This window comes from Barbus barbus (assembly GCF_936440315.1).
Source record: "Barbus barbus genome assembly, chromosome: 39".
In the NCBI taxonomy this organism is placed as follows: Eukaryota; Metazoa; Chordata; class Actinopteri; order Cypriniformes; family Cyprinidae; genus Barbus; species Barbus barbus.
Genome location: NC_136717.1, coordinates 19,673,272 through 19,686,496, shown reverse-complemented (window position 1 = coordinate 19,686,496; position 13,225 = coordinate 19,673,272). Strand labels below are relative to the sequence as shown.

General features: G+C 44.8%; 1 pseudogene across 1 annotated transcript in view; it reads right to left on the bottom strand.

The window, feature by feature from the left end:
* Positions 1-13,225, bottom strand: part of LOC306859022 (antigen WC1.1-like) — a 38,717-nt pseudogene that overhangs the window by 24,582 nt on the left and 910 nt on the right. Inside the window, exon 2 of the transcript in view lies at positions 2,211-2,357. The product of the transcript in view is annotated as an antigen WC1.1-like (transcript). The remainder of the gene's footprint in view (positions 1-2,210; positions 2,358-13,225) is intronic.

The window sequence follows — 13,225 nt, the reverse complement described above, 5'->3', positions numbered from 1 at the left end:
AACTCAACACCCAGTACAAGCTTCTCCGCACTGAAGATACAGAAGCACAGGCATCCGCTTAATGAGAGAGAACGAGGCCCAACACCCTCCAATCACACTCGCTATTACCTTATTAGACACAACAGAGGAAATCATCAAACAACTGCAGTGACAAATCAGAGGATGCTTTTCTGACTTTCACCATATATAAATATATACATCAAAACTGTCAGAGCTGATGAACTCCTCCTCCTCACACAACAAGACGCCTCACTGAGGGGATGTATACACACATACATGATACTTACAGGAGACAGGAAATTCTCCAGTTTATTTATAGCATCAACACCTGCAGTGACAAGATAAAAGCACTGATAACTGAATGTCCAAAAAATAGTCTTTTAATGTTTACATATATTAGCAACACATATACACACAAACAAAACTCAACCTAAGACCAAGAATGAAAAAGCTTCTTTTTTTTTTTAAGTTTACCAAGAGGAAAGTGCACAAAGCCCTTTCAAAATAATTCCTGACTCATGTGAAACTGACTTCACTGCATAACAGTGGTCTCTTTCAGTTTTCTCCATGGACTTTAATATAAGAATATGTCATTTTGTTGTATTTCAATTATAATATTAATAATAATAACAATACTAATATATGAATGAATGAATGAATGAATGAATGATGCATTTATATAGTGCCTTATTGTGTATTGCTGTACACCCAAAGCGCTTTACAATCATGTGGGGGGTCTCTCCTCAACCACCACCAGTGTGCAGCATCCACTTGGATGATGCGACGGCAGCCACACTACAACGGCGCCAGTGCGCTCACCACACACCAGCTACAGGTGCAGATGAGAGAGAGTCATAGAGCCAATCAAGTGGATGGGGATTATTAGGAGGCCATGATAGACAAGGGCCAGTAGAGGGAATTTGGCCAGGACACCGGGGTTACACCCCTACTCTTTTACGAGAAGTGCCATGGGATTTTTAAATGACCACAGAGAGTCAGGACCTCGGTTTAACGTCTCATCCGAAAGACAGTGCTTTTTGACAGTATAGTGTCCCGTCACTATACCGGGGCGTTAGGACCCACACAGACCACAGGGTGAGCACCCCCTGCTGGCCTCACTAACACCTCTTCCAACAGCAACCTAGTTTTCACCGGAGGTCTCCCATCCAGGTACTGATCAGGCTCAACCCTGCTTAGCTTCAGTGGGCAACCGGTCTTGGGCTGCAGGTGGATATGGCTGTGGCATATTAGTTTCTCACATTAAAATTGTGAACAGTGAAACAGATATTGAATACAGATGGATGATAAAATAATTAAGCACTGCATATCAATTAAACCCACCCCATTAAACCCAACACTGCATTACAGCAGTCACAAGTTGATATGATTATTTCAACATTAGTCCTCCAGCTCATAAGACTGTGTATAGGTCGTGTCACTATCCTCAAATACGACACATATGAGCGTTCTCTAAATTAGCGGGCAATAGGAGATGCTACAGAAACTTTCGCCTAAATGCATTGTGGGTTTCTTTTAAAATGCGTTTTAAACTGTCCCTATTCGAAGTGTTTTATTGCTATAAAGATATGGATTTGTGATCACTTTGAGACACACACAGGTAGAGTTTACAACCATCTCGTAAAGTGACCCGTATTTATGAATGAAATGATGTCGTGTTTAATATCGATACTGTAACTTACGCTGTTTGTCCATTACTTCAACATGTTTGACGTTCAGATCATTCAAGCGGACCCCGCCAGCATTATAAAGTTAGTTTTCTGTGTGCTATTTGTTTGAAATTAGCCTGTGGTGGGAAAGGGATCATGTAAAAGTCCGCACATTTACCATGTTTTAATGTGGTATTTGTAGTTAAAACACGGTAACCACGTAGGCTACCTTGTTTTTCCACAGTAACTGTGTTTTTACTGTGTACTATTTGTAGTTAAAGCACAGTGACACAACATTTACCACTGAATAGCACAAAATAATTAAAAGACAGAAAAATACTATTTAACCAACCAAAACAATTTCTAACCATCTTAAATTAGTTAAATATCATCTCACTTGAGCAGGTGATATTGGCGACTTCACACAGTCATTCTGTCCCCAGGGTGAAGATGGACACTGCCATAAAGTGGAATCATGTCATCGACAATTAAGTTTATCAAGCCAATTATGAGTCTTCAGTCCCTCTGAATAAATGGGTTCACTGCCAGATCTTCCACAGTTCAGCTCTTGACAGATCAGACTCGCTGTGTCTCTGTCCATCTGGTTGTAACACACATTACCCCAGGATCCATTGTAGAAAACCTCCACATTCCCTTCACAGCCCTCAATTAACCTGATCTCTTTAAACTCTAGATGGAAAAGGATGAGAATCAACCTCAACTCTCATGGAATGACAGCGTATTAATTAGGGATGGGAATTATACATCATTTAATGATTCTGATTAATCCTAATAATTAGCCTACAGTTCATTAATATTTCCATAAATTTTTGGCAGTGGCTATTTACGCCAAGTGAAAATAGCAGTATTTTTTAACGATATAATTACACTAAGTGCAAATAGCTATAGTTTCTGTTTACACTGTTAAAATAGCAAGATTTTCTGCTATTTATTGCAAATAGTGGCGATTATCTGCACCTCAGAATTTTAGTAAATTATAAAACAGTACGCAATAATAACGTATTGAGAGTAAATTACCCGTATTGACCCGAATATAACACGATGTTTTTTTTCTTGGAAATACATCTGAAAAAACGCGGACATGTCAATAATGTCAACATGTCATGTCAACACCCAACAACAATAGGAGGCGCCAAAAACGCATAAAACGTGTGACGTGTGAAATATGTAATGTAATGTGTTGTAAAGATCGCGAGAGAAAACATCATAAAAAGAAAATGTTTACAGCGGCATGAGTCGTGACTGTCATGTTAGCCTGATGAGAACAAACTTCCTCTGTAAGTGATTTTAAAACATAAGACAGTACCCAGATTTGAAGACTACAATATGTTTTCACTTCTACTGTTGATGACATTTTGGTAGGCTAATATGAGACATACAGCCTAAATTCAGATGGGCTACCTGTTATTTTTATGGTATATCAAAGAGTGTATATCTTTAAATGTCATTGTTGGTACATTTTACCAGTATTTATACTTTCAAAACGAAAATTAAAATAGGAAAAATACAGAGAGAAAAAAAACCATCAAGATTTGGTTTAGAAAAAAATATATATATATTTTTCCAAAAGGTACATATGGAAAAGGGGGGGGGTTGTCTTATAATCAGGGTGGTCTTATATTCGGGTCAATACTTATAGTTTTAATTCAAATTATTTAATGGATGACACCTTATTGGGACAATAAAGCCCTCCCTACACCTATTCCCTAACCCTACCCGATACTTTTTTTTTTTTCAACATTTTCATTATTTCCTTAATTTTTGTTGAAAGTAAATGTCTTTCTGATGCGGTATCCCATCATTATCATGGGAACAGCTCTGTATCTGTGAAGACGATCGTTGATTTAAAGTTATTTTGGATATAATGTGCATAAGGGAACTTTACTACAATGTTATGATATTCTAACAAGAGCACAATTAACTTTTTTTTACTTAATAAAGTTATAAAATGATTTGGACTGTTTATGTACAACAAATAGAGAGCTATTCAGACAAGATTTGTAAATAAACATTGGTTTCTATTCCAGAGATATTCATCTGATAGGCCTATTATATCAAATACATTTGTATCTGTAGATGTGTGTTTAATACTGCATTGTGTAATTCATCCAGCAGATGGCAGCAAAACACTTCTTATAGTAAAGAGGAGCAGACAAGAGTCTTATACTTGTGTCTCCACAGGAGGGAGATTCTTACTCTTGAATATTTTTCTGGACAGAAACTGTTATTTTCTTTGTTTACAGATGCATTATAGCTACAAATAAAAAAATTTCATGTATACCTCATTTCACAGCACATCATTTTACTCTTTGTCTGCTTCTATAATATATTATAATTGATACAGCGTGACAGAATGACGTAAATACACTAGCAGTGATATTTATCATAATTTTATTTGGTTCTCACAATAATCGTTTATGCAGAAAAAACTCTTATTTTCCAACTCTTGATATGTTGAGATATCTCGAGACAGAATTTAAATTAAATTAATTTTGTTTTAATGATTTTTAATGGGCCTTAATTTTGAAAGAATTTTAAAACATTAATCTGTTAAATTTAAATTACCAGTGTACTAAAACATTTCTAGTACAATCCATTTTTATTAATTTTTTTATTGTAATGAAGTTTAGAAGAAAAATACACACAGTGTATATTATAATTTTTAAACACTTTCAAAATACATTAAAAAATTAAATTTTGGAAAACGCACTTCAGTTGAAATGAAAGTCAATTATTTTACATGTGCTTTAGTATATTAATCAATACATTAACATTACCTCTTTAAAGCATGAAAAACATTTTTTTTTTTTTATTTAAATTTTGATTTAAAGTGTAAGTTTAAGTAAAACTTAATTGCACGATATTACAAAGCACATTTTTAAGTGCACTTAAAGTGTGTTAAGAAACATAAAGTGAGTACTCAGTTTAGATATACTTAAGTGGCCTTTAATTTGATGTATAATAAGTGCACATTAAGCACACTTCTTCCTACCGTCAAGGGCAGAAGGGATATAAACTTCTAAACATATCTGCTTTAGCATCTGTCCTGTGGAGAAGGGTCTCAGGTGGGTATCAGTCTATCTTCACTGTCCCCAATAAGAAATTTGAGTCATATGGTCTCCATTTCACTTCAGCCAGTTATGAGCCGACTCAACACCGTCTTCAAGAGTTCAGTTCATGACAGATCAGTGATGCACAAACTACTAAATTGAATTTAAATCTGAACATTTTTAGGATTTTGAACAGTTAGCAACACATTTTATAAACATTGCTTCAGAAGTATTTAATATTTTGCTCTATCTTTATGTCACTAATTGTCACGTGTCAGTTCTGTTGTTTTGGTAAGTCCCTGATTAACTCACACACTTCTCTTCCTTTGATTACTCCCTGCAAGCATATATTACAGTTTCTTTAGTTTTGGTCTTGTGCTGATGTTATGATGATGTTTTATGGTTGTGGCAGTGTGTTTTTTACTTCCTCAGTTCATTAAAATTCCTTTGTCTCTATTTCATCTGGTCGTTTGGGTTATACACACCTTTAAACTAATACACATAAAAGAAGAATATTTAATGCAGTTCTGTGTAACTCGTCCAGCGCTGTCCATTAATGAAGACATCATCATTGTTTAGTGTGAACATTATTCTCACACACATTATAAGCTCTTAAATGTAACATTAAACTGAAAAAGTGACATTTTTGTCTTTATAGCCCTTAAAGGAACAATGTGAAAAATAAATAAAAAGCAAAAATATATTGTAGAAATGGATTATATAATAACAGAACTGCAGAATCATCATCACACACTGTTCCTCACTGACCATCACGATGAACCTCGTCCTCCATCACTCAGCAGCTCAGAGATACTGCCACCCACCAAACTCACTTGGACTCTACACAAGTACAAATAGTGAGTTTCTAAGTCCATATATTCATAGGTAAATTATGATCTCATTATCTTGAAAACAAAGCTTCATGTCTTTAAAATCTGTACACAGTCAGCATTATTTCTCTGAATAAGTTATGATATAGCCTATTTTGATATGATATATTTATGATATATTTTATTTCCTGATTGAGCAACATCTAATTCAGACTGCACAAGTTCTATTGCGTTTTACTGAATTAGTTTCCATTGAGAGCTCAACACACTGCAAATGAAAATAAAAAAAAAACACAAGCAAATAGAAAAAACACATGCAAATTAAGAAAACATCTTAAAGGTGCCATAGAATGCATTGATACAGTATTTTAAATTGTTCTCTGATATCTACACAGAAGGTATGTGGCTTAGGTAAGGGCAAAAAATCTCCAGAAACGATTTTACATGTCCATTTACAACCCTAGGATTTCTCCCTAGAATGAAACGGTCTGTTATTGGCTTATTTGGCAGGGTCATGAATAATAATGAGCTCTGCTCTGATTGGCTGTTTCACAGTGCTGCTCAATGTTGAGCTCTGCTCTGATTGGCTGTTTCACAGTACGGCTCATCAGCAAGAAGGAAGCACAGGGACGAAAATATATATTTAAATACTTTCTCTCGCAGTTATATCGTCGGGTAATTATACTGTATATAAAACGCGGGCATCAGGGAGCCGTTATTAATATGCGAGGCATTGAAACTGCTTTTGAAGGATCCATCGATCGCGTTATAGTTTCACTTTCAACAGACGCGATCACACAATGTTTACATTATGGAGCAACAGTACTTACCACACATTTCACAAGATCAGAACGGCCGTGGTGTTTCACAAGATCGGCCGGCTTAGAACAAGGGCGGGTTTATGCAAATGTTGGGGGCGTAGTGATCCCGACTATTGCGTCACAGTCGGTGTTATGTTCTGATTCGCCTGTTTTTCAGTGGTCTTTTTTAATACACGAGATTTACATATGAAGGAGGAAACTATGGTGTTTGAGGCTCACTGTATGTCATTTCCATGTACAGAATTGTTATTATTTAAATATGCCAGGGTAAAGACAGTTTTTCATTCTATGGCACCTTTAATAAATTTGACAACACACGCACTGCAAATACAACACAAACAATAAAGAAATGTGTTGCAAAAACAGAAACGCACTGCAAATAGGCACAGAAATATTTTATTTTTACAGAAATCAAATGACTCACACGGCTGGGACATGCTGGTCAGTATTTGCCCTGAAAGGTGAAATTTATTTTAACATCCTGTGGCTGACTTACTTTCACAAGTTCCTTTATAAAAATTAACCACAGCCCTAAAATTACTAAATTTTGGTAATCAAAACGCAAAAAAAAAAGTTAATTTTCATTTGCAGTGGTCATTTTATTGTGGTCTGTGCTACTTGCGTGTTTCTTTTTTTGTTTATGTTGGGAGTATTTGCAGTCTGTCAGATGATGAAAATGTTTTCTTAATTTTCTGGAGCTATTTCTATTTGCATGTGTTTTCTGAAGTTGCGGCGCGTTGAGCTCTTTCGACCACTGTGACTTTCTAATGTCCTTTAGAAAAATATTAACAGTGAACCATCAGTGAATGGTATTTTGATATTTATTAAGTTGAAGATACTGTAATCCATTAATGATGGGTTGAAGCTGAATGGTGAACTATCTGAATCCGTGTATCATTCGTTCTTTCCATTTTCAATTGATACATGAAAATCAAAAAATGAAAATCAAAAAATAGTTTTTTTTGTTATTTGATTTTGAATCAGAAACGAAAAATGAAAATTGTCTTGTATTTCATATTTTAAAATTTCGTTTTGGATCAAAAATACAAAATTGAAAAGGGTCCACACAACAGAATCTGTTTTTAATATTTAATTGCTGGGTTGTGCGTCACCCGGACATTTTTCTGCGAGCAAATAGGCGGGCTTGTGTACCCCCTGGCAGTTTTTCTGTTATTGTATTACGCTATAATTGTTAATAAAGCTTAAAAAAAAGAAAACAGTTAGCGACACTATGGCAGCGCTGGAGCCACACTCCACATTAATCATGGAGTTGTTCAAAACCGGTATGACACACGCTGAAATTTCCTGCACATTGAAGCAGATGAATATCGTAGACTGCTCGGAAAGAAGCATCAGAAGATGTTGTGCTGGACACGACCTAAAGAGAAAACTATGGAAAGCCAAAGTATTCATAAACGCCTGCTCGGGCGTCTGATTGCACACTGACACGTTAAAAGCGTGCTCTTTGACAGCATATGCGCGTCGTGGACGTGTGATTTCCTATGAAACGCGCGTTCTTGACGCGCGCTTTGGAGTCACCAAAAACGACCTAGGTTACGTATGTAACCCAGGTTCCCTAAGGGAACGAGAGCTGCGTCCGAAGACGCTATGGGAACGCTCTCAGCGTCATTCCGCTCTGAATATCGTATGCAATCAGTCCAATAGAAGGGCGAAGCGTCACGGGCGGGGTGACGTCACGACCAGGAAGTATATAAGCACGTGAGGCGGCGCCCGCGTTAGCTCCATGTCATGAAGCAAGCGCTGGCAGGGATGCCGGAAGTATGGCTGTGAGACGCAGCTCTCGTTCCCTTAGGGAACCTGGGTTACAAACGTAACCTAGGTCGTTCCCTTTCAGGAATGTCGAGCTGCGTCCGAAGACGCTATGGGAACGCTATACCAACGCCTCCATACTGACAAGTCCCTGTCTGTGTCAGGACAAGAGGACAGAGGAGCCCGGAGTGGCTCGGACATCAAGGTTGTAAAACCTCGCAAAGGTCAGGGGCGTGGACCATCCCGCAGCGTCGCAGATGTCCCGTATTGGGACACCTGCCCAAAGGCCCTTTGAGGCCGCCATACCTCTAGTTGAGTGCGCTCTGACTCCCAGCGGATGGGCAAGCCCAGAGGCCTCGTAAGCAAGGTTAACAGCATCCACAATCCACCTACTAAGAGTGGGCTTCGTAGCAGGAAGACCCCTCTTAGGCAGACCATAGCATACCAGCAACTGGTCCGTCTTTCTCCACAGGGCAGCTCTGTGGATGTATGCGCCCAGTGCTCGCACTGGGCACACACAGTGGTGCTTCTCCTGGTCAGGCTCCCTGAAGGGAGGAGGACAGAAGGCCTGCAGTACGACCGGCTGTGGTACGACTGTCGGGACTTTAGGAAGATACCCCGGACGGGGGTAGAGAAATACTTTCGCCATGCCGGGCGCAAAGTCAATGTGAGAAGGGGCCGAAGAAAGAGCCTGAAGGTCCCCCACCCTCCTCAGAGAGGTGATGGCCAACAGGAAGACTGTCTTAATAGTGAGGAGTCTATCAGTTATCTCCTCAAGAGGCTCGAACGGCGCCCTACTCAGAGCCTCCAATACCACAGCCAAGTCCCACGTAGGGACTCGTGGTCGCACCGGGGGCCTCAGCCTCAGCGCACCGCGGAGGAAACGTATCACCAGGGGTTGTCTGCCCACTGACTGGCCATCGATAAGGGCGTGGTATGACGAAATAGCAGCCACGTAGACCTTAACCGTGGAGTGGGTTAACCCTGCGGAGAACCGGGCCTGCAGGAACTCCAGCACTGTACCAACTGGGCAGTTAACTGGGTCAAATTGGCGGTCTCCGCACCAGGAAGTGAAGAGTTTCCACTTCAGGGCATACAGTTTCCTCGTAGAGGGAGCTCTGGATTGAAGGAGGGTCTCAACAACCTCAGTTGACAGACCGGAAGCTACGAGTTGCGCCCCCTCAGAGGCCATACCCACAGCTTCCATAGCTCCGGGCTGGGGTGCACAATGGTGCCCCCTGCCTGTGAGAGGAGATCTCTTCTGACAGGCACCGGCCACGGGGTGCCGTCGAGAAGAGCAATCAGGTCCGAGAACCATACTCGGCCCGGCCAGAAAGGTGCTACTAGCAGTAGACTGACCGCGTCCCGCCGCACTCTCTCCAGAACTCCCGGGAGCAGAGCGATCGGGGGGAAGGCGTACAGACGCAGCCTCGGCCACGTCTGTACCATAGCATCCAGACCCAGCGGGGCTGGCGGAGCTAGAGAGAACCAGAGGGGACATTGCGCTGACTCTCGAGTGGCGAAGAGGTCCACCTGTGCCTGGCCAAAGACCTTCCAGATCTGCTTCACCACCTCTGGGTGAAGCATCCATTCCCCGGGCCTCAGCCCCTGCCTCGACAGAACGTCTGCTCCCACACTGAGATGCCCAGGGATGTGAATAGCTCACAAGGATAGGAGCTTGCCCTGGGCCCACACCAGGATCTGGCGCGCCAGCTTGTACAAGGGGCGCGACCTCAGACCTCCTTGGTGGTTGATATAAGAGACTACTGCCGTGCTGTCGGTGCGCACCAGCACATGGCGGTCTCTTAGGTCCGGGAGGAAGTGCTTGAGTGCACGGAACACAGCTAGGATCTCTAGCAGGTTGATATGCCACGACTGGTGGCGTCGACTCCACAGACCACGGGCAGGGTGGCCACTCATGACCGCACCCCAACCAGTGAGGGATGCGTCCGTCGCTAGCGAGATACGGAGACACGGAGCTCCCAGCACCGGGCCCTGAATCAAGAACTGAGGATCTCTCCACATGTCTAAGGCACGGACACCACGGCGTGACACTTTGACAGCGCGGAGCGAGTCTCCCCTCAAGGAGACCCCCCTGTTCTTGAGCCACCACTGTAGGGGCCTCATGTACAGCAGGCCAGAAGGAATCACGCTGGACGCTGCTGCCATAAGCCCTAGCAGCCTCTGAAACTACTTGACAGTGAATGGCTGGCCTTGACGCACTCTCTTGACTGCCGTGAGAATCGACTCGATCCGAGCAGGGGTCAGCCACGCCTGCATCGTGGTCGAATCCCACACCACGACTAGATAAGTGGTTCTCTGAACTGGAGACAGCACACTTTTCTTGGCGTTGAGTCTCAACCCCAACTCTCTCATGTGGGCGAGAACGACATCTCGATGCCGAACCGCCAACTGCTCTGTCTGAGCGAGAATCAACCAATCGTCGATGTAGTTGAGTATGCGGATGCCCTGCAGTCGCAACGGGACCAGTGCCGCATCCACACACTTGGTGAAAGTGCGGGGTGAGAGTGCTAGGCCGAAAGGAAGAACCCGATACTGATACGCTTTGCCCTCGAAAGCGAACCTCAGGAACTTCCTGTGAGAGGGAAGGATGGATATATGGAAATAGGCATCTTTGAGATCTATCGAGACAAACCAGTCCTCGGACCTGATCTGAGATATAATCTGCCTGACTGTAAGCATCTTGAACTTCAGCTTTCTGACTGAGCGGTTCAGAGCTCGCAGATCCAATATGGGCCTCAGCCCCCCATCCTTCTTTGGAACAATGAAGTATCGGCTGTAGAAGCCGGCATGAGTCTCGTGAGGAGGAACCAACTCGATGGCTTCCTTCCTCACTAAATTCTCGACTTCTTGTTCCAGAACCAGAGCCTGCTCGGGGCGGACCGTAGTCACGCAAACCCCGTTGAACGGCGGAGGTGGCCCATCGAACTGGATGGAATAACCACGCTCTACCGTCCGCAGGACCCAAAGAGACACATCTGGCAGCCGCTGCCAGGCCGCCAGATGATCTACTAAGGGAATCAGTCTCTCGAGACTGACCTCTGGTGTTAGAGATATGGCCAGACCACTGTCTTGCTGCGGCTCTCCGGAGGAAGACGTGGTCTCTGGCGCTTGAGGCGAGTTTCTCAGGCCCGCAGTCAGAACCGGCAGGGAACTCTGAGAACAGCACTCGCTGGGACCTACTGTGCCCTGGAACTGTAGGGTTGACAGACAGATCCCCGGAGGGCACCGAGGGGAGACGGTCACCGGGTACCGCGGTGTAAGCCGCTCCACCCCAGTAGGGGCCGCCCTCCGAAGTCCTGGAGCACGCCCATCAGGACTTGTGTGCCGAGGACCTCCTAGCCATAAGGGTATCCCGAAGATCAGCCTTCGGCTTAGAGGTACTCGGCGCAGAGCGCCGCCACACTCGGCTCCGCCGCGGGGGAGCACGAGTGGCCACGCTCTGCTTCTGCGCAGCACGGTACGAGGAGCTGGTATGCGGAGGGGACTGCTCCCGCCCAGCAGTCCCCCGAGTTAGAGATCGGTGAGGGAGAAACCGCTGAAATGCCTCTGCCTGCTTACGAGCCTCCTGAATCTGTCGACGACCAAGCTGACTGCGTCGCCGAACAGACCAGAAGGCTGAAGCGGGGCGTCCATGAGGCAGAACCTGTCTTTCACCTGAATTTCAGACAGGTTCAGCCACAGGTGCCTCTCCGTCGCCACCATAGCTGCCATGGAGCGGCCGATGGCACGGGCCGACTCCTTGGTAGCGCGGAGGGCAAGATGAGCAGTCTTCCTCAGCTCAGAAATATCTTCTGGCCTAACCTCGCCGCCCTCATCTAACTCTCTCAGCAGTTCGGCCTGGTACGCCTGTAACACCGCCATGGTGTGCAGACACGCACCGGCCTGGCCTGCTGCCACATACCCCCACTAAGGATGAAGTCGTGCGCAGAGGCTTAGTAGGCAGGGTAGGAGCCTTCAAGGACGACGCCGTGAGCGGGGACAGATAGCTCGCAAGCGTCCGTTCAACCCGCACGCGTCCAGGTCCCGCACATTGCCATAATAATATGATGCGGGGACGAACGGGCGGGACGAGAACGGTCTCGACCATGATCTCGACACCTCAGCGTGGAGATCGGGGAAAAATGGAAGGCTCCTGCGGTGAGGTGGTTGCCACGAGCGCAGAAAACGCTCATCTAATAGACTTGGCTGCGGCTTTGTTGATTTTTCGGGGGGCCAACTGATGTCAAGCTTGGCCACTGCCCTAGTAACCACCTCTAAAAGCTCCTCGTACTGGGGTGTGGGCGGCGAACCCTCGTCGGCGCTCGACGCCTCAGCCTCCTCAGAGGACGAGAGACGGAGCTCCGAGCCCTCGTCTCGAGAGGAAGGAACCGCTCCCTCAAGAGACGGGGCACCAGATCTGGCGGTTACGGGAGGAGATAGGGAAATTCCCGTCTCACTCTCGTCCGCCAAATCAGCCTGTGAACCCCACGAGTGCAGCCGCCGCTCTGCCTCGGCAAAAGCGGGGCCAGCACCGCGTGGGACGCTCACAAAGGCTCCCTTCTCAAAGAGAGCCCTCTGGGTGCGGAGTGTGCGCAGCGAGAGCCGCTCACAGTGCGGGCAAACGGCTCCCTCGAGAGCCGCTGCCGCATGCTCCGCACCCAGGCAGACCACGCACAGATCATGTGTGTCCTCACCCGTAATGCAGCGCGGGCAAGGACTAACACACAACCTATAACGTGATCTGAGATCACCCCCTGCCTTGGTCTTAGCTTTAGGCTTTTTCTTGTCACTTTCACTCAGGACAAACAACAGTAAATAAGACTCACAAGACAGATTGGACTGACACACACACAGAGCGCTTGCTGAATGACAGAAAGCTAACGCGGGTGCCGCCTCACGTGCTTATATACTTCCTGGTCGTGACGTCACCCCGCCCGTGACGCTTCGCCCTTCTATTGGACTGATTGCATACGATATTCAGAGCGGAATGACGCTGAGAGCGTTCCCATAGCGTCTTCGGACGCAGCTCGACGTTCCTGAAAGGGAACGCGCGTTTTTGACGT